We start from the raw sequence: 14,328 nt of genomic DNA, 5'->3' as shown, positions 1-14,328 counted from the left end.
ACTAGTCCTGGGAGCCTTGGTTGGACAAACGCTCTGGAAGCCCTGTAACAACTTGGGTTGAGTTACTAATCCCAGAAGCCTTGGTTGGATAAATGCTTTGAAGGCCCTTGGTGGGTTGAGTTACTAGTCCTGGAAGTCCTGGTTGGATAAATTCTTTGGAAGCCCACCGATAGTTGTGGGTTGAGTTACTAGTCTTGGAAGCCTTAGTTGGAACAAACACTCTAGAGTCCTAGAAGGCTTGGGTAGAGACCAATCTAGTGATGGTTTGTGACGTCCAATTGTGAGGTGGAATCACTATTTGATGGGTTGAGGAGGTTTGGCCTATGGAAGCCCTAGTTAAGCTTTGATGGATTGTTCCATGAGATCCCACATTCATGCTTGGAATATGGCACAGGGGTGACTGACTGAAGAGATATTTGGCTCAACCGTGTCTATGGTTAGGTGGTCCATGGAATTCCTAAACCTGGTTCACCTTTTCATCATTAATATGAGGTTATTTCTCCTTGTTAATTCACGATTATTATATGGTTTATATGTGGATTATATGGCTATTGTTTCCTTGGTATTTCTGTTGTTATTATGTTGGTTATGAACATGTATTATGACAGTGGCTATGTATGGAACTCATCATGTTTTTACTTGTAAATGAATGAACAATGTTTCTATGGCCTAATAGATGAAATTTAAGCTAATGTGTTGAGGCATCAATGTTTCATAGCGAATCTCAGATAATTATGAGACCCCTATGCTCAGTTCTGATGTTAAGAACTGTAGCTTTCATGTTTGTGACATGTTTGATGAAATGCTTGTTATGGCTAGTCAGGGTCCAGTCTAGTCCTTGTCAATGCTTTTGCAAATGTATCATTGTTATGTTTTGTAAATTCATTTCTAAAGGTTTCATTGAGTTCTGGGCAGTGACTTGGCCTCTGAGCCTGAAAAAGTGGCACAAATCCCGAAGTTGCAGGAACAACAATGGGGGAAAAAGTCCCCAGATTCACCCATGCCTTATTGTGGGAGCATTTGGAGCCTACGAGACATGCCCTTGTCTATATCAAGGAAGCATCCAAGGGTTTGATGCACTAAAACTTTAGTTGGTCTCAGGGGCTGGTTACCTGAGTGGTTGGGATGACTCCTAGGAGTTTTGTTGTTGATGTGGAAGGTTTGTGTGATGTGTTCTATTGGTTCCATTTCCTTAACTGACACATAGGGAGTCAAATCATATCATAGTAACTTCTTGTCACATGTTTACCCTGGTTGGATGATTACTTGGGTAGATGTTGGAGGAGGGTGTTATAATCACTACCTGGGCCCAAATGCAACAAACCTTCAATGATGAATATCAAGATTACTATAGTTCCAAATAAAAAAAGGAGGAAACATTTAATATGACCCTTGGATCTCATGAATCTTTGGAATACTACGACAAAAGGTTTCAACTCAATTATAGGTAGGCCAACTGTACCCTTGATGTTGAGTTGCTCAAGCTAGTTCTTCTTCGAGGGATCAGGGAAGATGTAATGGAAACCCTCAACATGCTATGTGGAGGAGATATCTACCAATTTCCTTATGATGACATCAAAACTGCATTAAAGAATTATTCTAGGGTTGTTAGGAAGAAGGGTAGGTCTAGCCAAAACTTGGTTAGTTCCTCTCCCTCCACAACCTCGATCAAGCATGCAATAAAGAAAATGTTGGGTGATTTCAAGAATGAAACATTTCACACGTTTTCCTTGCAAATGGATACTATTCAAATCAAAAGGAAACAAGATGAAGCAGAAAGGGCACTAGCTATTTCCTTCCCTAAATGTAGTAAAAGACAGCCTAGGAATGAATGACCACTGAATGATATAGAGGTCTGCCTAGTATGTGAAGAGAATCATGTAACCAAAAAATGTCCCTCTCTCGTAGGACTAAAATCTATATACCAGGGAGGAGTAGAGAGTGGGTCAGAACAACTATGTTTCATTAACCAAAGGAGGCTACCAAGACCTCCACCATATCAACAAGGCATGCAAGGTGCACATTATACTCACTACAATTTAAATTAGAATAAACCTTTTCAGCCTTGGTACCCTTGAACTCATCCATCATGGTACACACCTCCTCCTTGGCCTTATGCTCCTCCATACCCTCCTCAACATGTGAACCATCCTTTTCAGTCATATCCACCCAAATCTTCCCAATGAGGAAACCTCTCACCAGGGTGTAGGCCTCAAACAAATCAACCTCCTTCTTTACTTCATCCATCCTGACCTCAACCACAACTAACTCATCCTATTCCACCTAAGAAACCTTCAATTCATGCTAAACCTAATCTAAACCCGAATAATAAGCATACACAATAGGTCTATAGTGGGGAAACATCCTATCTTGCTTATGCTGTGGAAATCCAAGAACTCAACCTTCGGTCTGGGAGGGTGCTCCCATATAATCACCCACCTTCTCCACTCGAAGAGCTTGAAGGAGAGAATTAAGAGAATGTCCCTCAAGTCAATTCACCCCCTATCTTGAAAGGTTGATCCACCCTAACCAACACACCCCAGAAAAGGTTGAAATCCTAGGAGAATTGAAGAATTTATGTGTCAAGATACCCCTTCTCCAGGCCATTAAAGATGTTCCCATCTACAACATAATTATTAAAGAAAATTGTTTCAAAAGGCCTGGGAGAAGAAGAAGAGATACCCCCACCATCAATATTGTTGGACAACTATTTGATCTAATGCTTGGGAGGGTGATCTCTCCAAAATACATAGACCCTAGTAGCCCAATAGTGGATGTGCACATTGATGGCATTATGGTAGCTAATACCTTGATTGATCTTGGGGTTGAAATTAATGTGATGACTAGGGAAACCATGTTGAAGCTCAATATCCAAGAGGATTTGAGAAAGACCATCACAGTGTTGCAACTTCCAAAAAGATCCACAGTAGCTCTTGAGAGAATTATTGAGGATGTCATAGTCTCCATTGACTCCTAGAAGTACCCTATTGATTTCTTGGTCCTCTAACCCAATACCAAGTTTAATTTCTATCTTCTCATCTTAGGAAGACCTTGGGTGGCCACTGCTAATGCCTACATTATTTGTAGGGCTGGGAACATGACTATCAAGAATGGACATTTATCCAAACAACTTGTGTTTTATCCTCCTGCTCAACCTCCTATTGAACATCATTTACCTATATGGTTAGGGGATGAGGAAGAGGATGACTTGTATCATACAACCCCCTATCGAGTATGCATTCTAGATACTATTATAGGAGGGGGAAAACGTTATGAAGATGACCTTATTGACCATATCCTTCACAATAAACCTCCCACTCCCATACCAATTGATGAGTTGATGAAAGAATCTGGGAGTATTCCTTGGAATGAATTATGCTCTATTGACTCAAGTCCAAAACATGTCAAGATTATATATTTTGGCCCATCCATAACTTTAAAGATCAACCCCTCTCTATCAGCCAAACAAGAAGAACAATTGTGCAATGTACTAAGGAAACACCTGGATTCTTTTTCTAGAGATTATAAGTAAATGAAATGGGTGAATCCCTTAGTTTGTACTCATCATATTTACATCAAAGAGGGATGCAAGCATGTGTGCCAACCCAACTCTTAAGGGCATTGTCAAAGAAGAATTACAAAAGCTACTAGATGGAGGATTCATATACCCTATTTCAAATAGTGAGTGGGTGTCACCTCCTTCTTTGTTAAAGAACAAAAGATATTGGATGTAGGGTTCATAGACCCCATTTCAGATAGTTCCCAAGAAGAATGGGAAGTGGAGAATCTGTCTTGATTACTGGGAACTTAACAAGGCTACAAAGAAGGACCATTTTCCTTTGCCCTTCATTGACCAAGTCCGAGATGGCCTTTTAGGAAAGAAAGTTTTCTCCTTTCTAGATGGATTTAGTGGATACAACCAAATCTAGATCAGCTATCAAGAGAAAGATAAGACCATATTTACATGTCCTTGGGGTACCTTTTCCTGTAGAGTTCTTCCATTCGGTTCATGCAATGCCCCTGCTACTTTTCAAAGGGAAATTTTGAGTATTTTTTTCTGAACTTGTTCATGATTCTATTGAGATATACATGGATGATTCAACTCCTTATGGATGTGAGTTACATGAATCTCTCTCCAATCTATGCAAAGTCTTGAAGGAATGTATTGAAATGAATCTCTCATTGAGACCTACGAAATGTGATTTTTTTATGAATGCAGGGACTGTCCTTGGCCATTCTATATCCAAGGAGGATATACAAGTTAACCCAAACAATATTGGCATCATCAAAAGAGTCCCTATCCCTCAAAAGCAAAGAGATCTCAGTAGTTTCCTTGGATTAGCTGGGTATTATAGAAGGTTCATTAAATATTTTAGAAAAATGGCTTCACCCTTGTTTGGTCTACTGTCTAAAGATTCAGACTTTTGTTGGACAAGCAACTATGAAGAAGCGTTTGAAATACTAAAAGAAAATATGGCCACTACACCCATCCTTAGGGGCGCAATTTGGGAATTACCTTTCCATATACACACAGATGACTCAGACAAAGCTGTAGGGGCTTTCTTAGGACAAGTGGAAGACAAATTGCCTTATGTTATCTATTTCATTAGTAAGAATATTTCTAAAGCTGAGTTGAATTATACTGTCACTAAAAAGAACTCTTAGCTGTAGTACATTCTCTAAACAAGTTTAGGAATTATATCACTAGTTATCAAACTTTGGTTCACACTGATCATGTAACCATTAAGTATTTAATGAATAAACATGATGTCAATGTTAGGATAATTAGATGGTTGTTATTATTACAACAATTTGATTTGAATATTGTTGATAAACCAGGGAAGGAGAATTCAGTTGTAGATTTCTTGTCAAGACTTACTCTTCCTACAGGAAAGCAAGAAATGATGGACAATCAACTTCTAGATTAACATCTCTTTGCCATCTTGGTGCCTTCTCCTTTGATTGCTGATATAGCCAACTATTTGGTTGCTGGAAGGTTCTCTCCTAACCTATCCTCCAAGGAGAAAAGCAAGATTGTTAGGAAAATCATCCCCATTCACCTGGATTGGGGGAAACCTTTTCAGATTGGGGTCAGATCAGATCCTAAGAAGACGTGTGAGGTAGAAGAGGTATTTGACATCCTCTCAACATGCTATGATGGGCCTTGTGGGGGGCCACTTTACTACTAAGATGACAACCTTCAAAGTTATACAATCTGGTTATTATTGACCCACTTTACATTAGGATGTAAGGAGATACACTACCAGCTGTGATTAATGTCAAGGGATGGGTTAGCCAAGACCCAAGGATGAGATGCCCTTACAACCTCAAGTGACTCTAGAACCATTTGGAAAATGGGGCATGGATTTCATTGGGCCTATTGATCCCCCATCATGACAAAAAAGGTATATCATTGTACACACTGATTACTTGAACAAATGGGATGAAACAAAAGAAGTAAAAGAAGAAACTGAGTAGAAGGTTGTTGAATTTCTGACAAAGAATATCTTCTACATATTTGGTTTTTTTAGGGAAGTAGTCATTGATCAAGGAGCACAATTTACATCAAGTTTGATTGAATACCTTATGAAGCAACACCACATAAAGCACATGACATCTACTTCCTATCGCCCTCAAGCAAATGGGTAGGTGGAAGTCACAAATAGAGCATTGGAGAACATTCTTATAGAGGTTGTTAATAGCAGCAAAAAATATTGGACAGACAGACTTGTGGAAGCTACATTAGGGGAATTTTGAGGTCTAAAATGGACCACCTAAGGAAATTATAAAATAATAGTGGAAATAAAAAATAATATTATATTACATCATCAAATTTTAGAGGGAAAAAAGAAAAAATTATTTTTTCAACTCGTATTTTCAACTTATGTCCCTATGAGTTTACTAAAATTTCAAGAGGAAACACTTGTTGAATGCAAAATTTAATTCCTCATCCAAGGAGTACCCATGTTAAATACTTTCAATGGGCCCTCCTACATGAAAAATTTGATTGCAATCACGTTTTCTCATGTATTTCTCATTTTTCATGTAGAAGGGTCCATCAAAAGTATGCAACATGGGTTGTCCTTGGATGAGGATTAAATTTTACATCCAACAAGTACTCCTGCTCGAAATTTGAGTAAACCATTACGGAGATAAGTTGAAAATACGAGTTGAAAGAGTAGTTTTATTATTTTATTATTTTTTAATATTTTTATTTTTTACTCCAAAAATGGTGAATCATCACCCATGGTTGACATCATCAACTTGAATCCTATTGTTTCCTATAAAGATTATTTTCGTTGTACATTTTTATTAGGAGAGCCATTTTAGACCTAAAAATCGCCCTTATGCTTGGGCCTACAACACCACTTGGAAGACCACCACTAGATTTAATCCCTCTGATTTGGTCTATGGGAAGAAGGTCTTAGAAAAATAAAACACTAAGGGGGGGGGGGGGGGGGGGGGGGGGGGGTGAATCATTATTTTAAACTGCTTAATTTTTTTTTTCTCTTATTCATATTTTTGTACGTGACTGATATGTAGTAAACATGCGTATGTACATGACTCTGATGAAGACAAGTATCAGATATCTAGTTCACTCACTATTCAGGTAATTCATCATCTGTTTAACTTGAAACAACACATCAATGCTATAGTAAGCATTAATTAAAAAACGATCATGTGCAGTAAGTACATAATAAGTCATCACACATAAGAAACACATGGACACCATGATTTTCTTTCTCCATATAATTATTCTAGACATTTCTATTTTGGACACTACTTCAGGTGATTTCTTTCTAGCATTTATCCTCTCTCACATGTTTTTGTACTCAATGCTACTAACTACTTCTAGATTACTTGTTTTGGTTACATTTATTTCGTGGTATAATATCAATCATTTTCTAATGGATTTTTACAATTTAAAAATTAGGTTTGGAACTCCATGTTTTCCATCCATATACTATGTTTATTTTTGCATGTTTTAAATTGCATGGAGTTTACAAAAAAGTTTTGTTGCTAGGTTTTCAAATCCTATAATTAGTAAAACAAAATTAGCAATCACTTTATCTTTGCACATAGTCATATGACTTGATTCTTGCACCGCAAAAGTAATTCCCTCCAATTATATAATTATGGTGAATTGTGACTCTATATTTTTGTTTCATGAATGTAACTCATAATATGCATCAATTTTTGCCAACATATAGAACATTATGAATTTTTGTGAATCTTAGGTTCTCATTTATGCGAAAAGATTATTGGCCTCACTCTTACTAGAATTATTATCTAGTAGGTAATTAGCAATAAAAAATTACAAATTATGAAATATTGCTTCACTTCCCAAAATGAAAATGAACATAGAACCATAAAACTTTCAGGATCAGTATGCAACGAGGAGCTATTAACTATCAAGGATAATTACGAAACATGATTTTGTGGTCCAGAACCAGGTGACGATGGATGCTGAAATAAATAGTGTACATGTTTCTCCATGTGAGCTAATCTTCCTTCACATAGGTTTAATTTTTATGCAGACGTCATTTATCCCTTTGCAGACGTCATTTATCCCTTTGTAGACATAATTTTTAGTGTATTCATGAATGAGATGATCATATTATAGTCATCATGTATATCTCTTATGCGTTGTTCCAGAAGCATCATAAGATATCCAAGTTGATTTTAAAAGTTTTGTTGATCATAAGAATTGTCATTAAAATTAGTTCTATTGATAGGGATGGTATCTACAACCTCACCTTGACAAATTATTTCCATGTGATGTTGGATTGACTGCCCTCGTTCACCAACCCCACTCTTTACTCTACCTTACTAACACGACATCTTGTATTTCACAAAAAGAAAATCTTGAATACAAGAACGCTATGGATGGGGTAAACTAACAATTTTTTTTATGTTAAATAAAACATTAACCTAATCAAGAACAACAAAAACCCACCCAACCTTATAGTGCAATGAAATAGGACGTAGTCCCAAAAGAAGCTATCTAAATGAATAGTCACATATTACAAGAGAAAAGATATAGAACCACGAAGAAGCCAGTCAGAATGGAGATACACAAGTATAAAGCTAGTCTCCTAGAATTTCCTACTCAACCTGGACTTTCAAAACCTAAACAAGAATAGAAATACATAAATCTTTATACCACCGAATAATAAAAAAGAATAGTAAAATGACCCAATTTAAAAAATGAAATACAACAACAATGATCAGATGAAACCATAGCAGTGAATTGTTCCATATCACCTCATTATAAAATTGGTAATCTAAAAGAGGGATGCTACACACTTCTCAGCATGCCCTCCAACGAATATTAGAATACCATTTTATCGGACTTACGAAATAAATAATGCTTAATTCCCACATATAATATGTATCTATATGCCTATTTTTAATTCATTGGCTATATACTTAATTGGGTATACCCTATGTATATGTAGATCACCACTAATTTAGCAATTGTTGTACTTCAAGTGAAAAAACTTATTTTTCCCATATTTTCATAAATGAAAAAATATTTCCTTAATTTAATTTTTGTATTTCTGAGAGTTGCAAAATAATTTTAAAATAGGAAAAAAAGGAATTACATGATTAGTATCTCTACAGACTTTGAAAATGGCTATGATGATTGTCATGATCTATTTGAAAATATCCTCAATCTAATGGTGGAAGTTTGTTTTCCAAAGATCCACAGTTATCATATGTTTGCATGTGGTCGCAATAGTGGTTACACTATCTTACTAGAACTCTATTCTCTAATGAAAATTCTACTATTAATTGTTGGTAGTCAATTAGGACCTGCATTATTTCTTTTCAAAGTAATGGACAAGTGTCAATGTTAGCAAATTGAATTGTAATAATAATTGAGAATTTGTGTTGAAAAAATAATGTGCAGAGGAGGAATTATATGCGGGATAATGGATGTGTTAGCGCTTGGAATTCACCTAGGCTGAGATAGACAAACTCTCAAGGCTACATCAAACCATTTCACCTTGTAGCTAGCCCTACGAGGTATGAGAAGGCTCTCTCGGGTCAGATTTGATAGATCTTTCAATAGGATTAGGCTGACCAATTAAGAATAAAGATTTTAGGCTAGTAAATTGATAAGGGGTTTGATTTGATGATTTGTGGGGGTTTTGGTGGCAATTGGTGGAAGTGCAATTCAAAGTGCGGGGATTGAGCACAGTTTTCACAGGGGTATCTAAGGGGCAAGGTAGGAATGAGTGCTGATGTCTTAATCTGAGATGGATGATCAGAGATGATAGAGAAGAAGCTAAAGAGGGAAAACACACAATTTGAATCCTCTCTAGACAGTAGAAAACATTAAAATTGAACAAACTAAAAAGCTGCGCATGTCAAAACATGAGTTCAAACTTTACCACTTCATCTGTCCAATTTAGAAGCATAAGAGAGATGTGAAACACATAAACAAACTTACAAGAACATGTAGAGAACACACCATCAACAATCAGATCCACAAGAATCCTCAAAGATGTCTGTAAAACCCTGGCTTTCCTTGCCTTCAATTGCAGAAATAGATGCACAATATACAATAAAGCTTCCTTACACAAGAGTCCAACCATCAAAATGAGAAGGAGAGAGCATAATATAGACCATCTAGACCATCTAACTCCTTTCCCCACCTCTAGGGGTCGAGCTCAGCTTTCTAGGAGCAGTTTGAACAAATTCTAAACTAAGAACTAGAAAATAGGCAGCCAAACAACTTGCCTCTATTACTTAGCTAACTCATCCATGCATTAATTTTTCACTTTTTACATCATGGAAGCTTCTAGAAGGGTAAAGAGAGATAAAATCTACCAAAGTGCCATGAAAATATTACATTTATCCATCATCTACAAGTAAAAATGGTCAACCATAGTCAAAACAGTGTTTTTTGACCAAAAATGTGAATTCTGGCAAATCTGGAAGTTCTGGTCGCGCCGCTGGAAGTTCTGGTCGCGCCCCTTTACAGCTATTTTTGAGTGGGTTCCACTGGTCCAAATTAGGTACAAGATGGCTCATTGGAAATCTTGATATGTCTACTTTCCATCCCAAGTGGAATTTCTGGATTTGGAGTTGATTTGACCCCTCAAAAATCAATTCTCCCAAGGTCACTTTCTGCAACTCAAAAAGTGGGCAGAAAGTCATTTTTTTGATGTATTTTGAGCTTTTGGAGGCTCAAAACTCAAAACCAGGCTTCTCCCAAGCATTGGTAATTTTTCTTTTTGCATGCCCTTTCCAAAAATGCCAAGTTTTCAAAATTCCGAGCAGCCCTTCAAACTGGTCTCACCCGGGGTGAGACCAGTTCTTGGGAAAAACCTGTAATTGGCACAAAAAATTCACAAATGACAAAATTTTCTCCAAATTTCTTGAAATTTGGGCTGGGAGTCCCCAATCAAGTACCATGCTCAGTCAAAGAGGCTTTGGCCAAAATTTGGAGTGGATCGGGCGTTTTCCTTCGTTTTTGTGCTTTGGCCAACCGTCCTTGGAGCACCTTTGTTATCGCCGGTATTTTTGACATTTCTCTCAAACCATGACACCTGTGTAAAATGTGAAAGAGGTTTTTCTTCCTTGGCATGTTGTGGACAAAAACCTCTCTCAGTTTTGCAAAATTCATCTTTGATTGCTCAGAAACATCTTTTGAGTGAAACTTGTCCCGATGTGTGAAACAAGGGATTTTGTCGAAATGGAGCGAAATGAAGGGGATAGAGGGCTTCTAAATTCTTGGGGAAATTTTTGGGAGTGGGGAGGGATGTTAGGAAGCAGGGGAAAGTGGAATCTCAAAGATTGAGTGAGGGGAAGGGGTCGAAAAGGACAAAACACAGGCCAAACCTAGAAAATTGCCATGTTGTAGCTAGAAACTAGGGTTTGTGCAAAAATGAGGAATTTGGCGGATCTAAGGGATGGGAAGTGTTTGATAAGGTACTTTAAGGATAGGGAAAGGTGTATGAACATCAGGAAACAAGTTTTGCCGGTGATTTGACCATCCAAGTGAAATTGCCTTCAAAACCCTAGGAGAGGGAAATGACCTTGCCTAGGTGCAACTGAAGCATGAAAAAGGTGTGAAATGACTCATTAGACACTGACATGATAATGAAAACCCTCTGAATGATGATAGGCTCAGCTGAATGATGACATGGACTGACATTTGGGCAAACCCTAGACCTAATGCCTAGTGACCAAATTTTGCTTGAAAACTCTTTGAAATGACAAAATTTGACCTTGACACTTTAAAATCACTTTGAAAGAGCATATTTGATCACTGGAGGAAGGCTGGAAAGACTGACACTAACATTGGCTCCAATGGGGATGGCAGCTCCTTGGAGGTGCCAAGAACCTCAGACCTCTTGGGAGAGCAGACCAGTGCTTTTTTCATTGGGCAATGGAGTCAACTTATTCACACCTTTGACACAAAACTTTGACACATTTATTGAATGAGAACTTGACTGAAAACTGACTGAAACTTAACTGAAGCTTGACTCAAACCGACTCGATGGCAAACTGAAATAACTTGAAAAAACTCACTCAACAGACCAAACACAAATGACTCATGACCGACTTAACTAAAACAAGAGAAGGGCAGCAGTCCATCAAGATTTGAAATCATGATGACAACCACCTGTGTTTCTTTCAAGACAATATACATCAAACTATATCAAAATGCCAATGCAACCAATCAAGCAGATGCCTTCTTGATTGATTCTCCTGATTAGATCTCATGATCAACAATAGATAGTGGTAACTGGGCATCCAAAAACATAGCTGACCATGATCTTCTTCATCACTGAACACTGCAATAAACACTATCACTACTGGCTGCAACAAACTTGCTAGAGGATCATGAAAAACATAAAGATTTGCCACTGCCACCTCCTGCTGAAAGAACAAGGTGTCTTTTGTTTCAAATTCTGATCTGCCTTCATCATGTGCTTCGATAAAAGTATGCTCATGGGCTTCAAAAAATTCTGAACAAGTAGATGAGCAGATCTCTTCTTGGAAAAACATTTCAGCACATGAAACATATGAAGAATCTGAAAGGTAATCATGTATGCTATAATCTTCGGTGGTCAGACAATATGGTAGGTGATCTTCATATGATATGACAGCCGGATTCTCATTACATTCTTCAATCATAAGGAAAGAAACTTCAGCTGATTCTTGAGGTGCAAAAATGACAGTTCTATCATCTACCATAAATTCATCCAAAGGAACTGTTTCACTTACTTGAATGAAGATCTCATCTTGCTTTTCATGAACTGACTGAATTACCTCCTCATGCAGGCTTTGCATGCTGTCTTCTTCTGTGGGCAGATCTGAAATGAGCTCTTCTCTTTCACCATCTTCAGCCATATAACAAATTTCAACCTGCTGATCTATAAAGCTGCTTACAAGACTGTCATCCTTTTCAGAAGAGGAAGAAGGTCCACCATCATCTTCTTGACCATGTGTGCACTGCAAATCTGCATTAACTTGAGCCGGAGCAAGACCTCTCAAGAGCTGATCTATCTCCTCTTCGGACAAAGGAGATAATGCCTTTTGTTTTCTTCTGCTCAAACAGTGATTGTCTTCATTGATTTCAAGTGAAGGAGTATACAGATTTTCCTCATACTGCTGATCCATTTCATGCAATTTCTGTTGATTGTCAAGAGGCGAAATTTTTTCATTTTCCACCATACTAAGATCTTGGTCCTGCTGCAAATTTTCATGATCGTCTCTATGGGAATCCTCTAGGTTCTCTTCATGTTGCTGAAATGGATTCTCATACAAAGCCTCCATGATCTCAACATCCATAAAATTATCATCTTCATAAAACTTCTCAAGGCTTTCAATAAAACTATAAGCATGCTTGCAACAGTCATGAACCAAATTTAATGATGGATAAGATGCTTGATATCTTTCAATGAACAAGACATGAAAATCCTTCAAACAGTAAATACAAGCAGGCGGCAAACTTTCATACCATGATTGAGCTTTACCTTCCAGAGTGGCCAAGAATATCTTCATCAAGCAATCCTCAGGAAAATCGATCTTGAATTTGCGAATATGCATATGAAATCTGACTAGATGTAAAGCAGCATCCTTCTTACCATCATCACTAAATGTAGGCAAATTCCTTGACCAATCTACCTTTGGAATTTTGTTTGGAAAACCAGGAATGTGATCTCGGCTCAAGGGAGCATATCTTCTTGCAATCTGATCCATCTTGAAAATCTCAAAGCTACTGATCTTCCTGCAGTGAAGTCACCATGAAACATTGATCTCTGGAGTTTTCAGTGAAGGAGTCGCCAGTGAATGATTTCAGCCTTTCAAGTGTCTGATCGCTGTTCACCATCAACAATCAGATCTGAACTTGATACATGTACTGGGGTAAAGTGTCAATGAAGCGCTATGTTCACAAATCCCACGGAGATAGACTGAAGCAGCGTTTATCTACTTGCGCTGATGTAAAACAAGAGCGTTTTCGAAGGCTTCTGGCGTAACTTCAGGCTCCGTCTAAGACTTATGAAATAACACGACAATGAGCAAACGATTAATATGTTCTCCCCAGTATGGTCGCCACTATGTTAGCGCTTGGAATTCACCTAGGCTGAGATAGACAAACTCTCAAGGCTACATCAAACCATTTCACCTCGTAGCTAGCCCTACGAGGTATGAGAAGGCTCTCTTGGGTCAGATTTGATAGATCTTTCAATAGGATTAGGCTGACCAATTAAGAATAAAGATTTTAGGCTAGTAAATTGATAAGGGGTTTGATTTGATGATTTGTGGGGGTTTTGGTGGCAATTGGTGGAAGTGCAATTCAAAGTGCGGGGATTGAGCACAGTTTTCACAGGGGTATCTAAGGGGCAAGGTAGGAATGAGTGCTGATGTCTTAATCTGAGATGGATGATCAGAGATGATAGAGAAGAAGCTAAAGAGGGCAAACACACAATTCGAATCCTCTCTAGACAGTAGAAAACATTAAAATTGAACAAACTAAAAAGCTGAGCATGTCAAAACATGAGTTCAAACTTTACCACTTCATCTGTCCAATTTAGAAGCATAAGAGAGATGTGAAACACATAAACAAACTTACAAGAACATGTAGAGAACACATCATCAACAATCAGATCCACAAGAATCCTCAAAGATGTCTGTAAAACCCTGGCTTTCCTTGCCTTCAATTGCAGAAATAGATGCACAATATACAATAAAGCTTCCTTACACAAGAGTCCAACCATCAAAATGAGAAGGAGAGAGCATAATATAGACCATCTAGACCATCTAACTCCTTTCCCCACCTCTAGGGGTCGAGCTCAGCTTTCTAGG

Source organism: Pinus tabuliformis, chromosome 1_2, assembly GCF_031772625.1.
Source record: "Pinus tabuliformis cultivar Carrire ecotype Pingquan chromosome 1_2, CPIR1, whole genome shotgun sequence".
Taxonomy (NCBI): Eukaryota; Viridiplantae; Streptophyta; class Pinopsida; order Pinales; family Pinaceae; genus Pinus; species Pinus tabuliformis.
Note: the sequence above shows the minus strand (reverse complement) of the source record.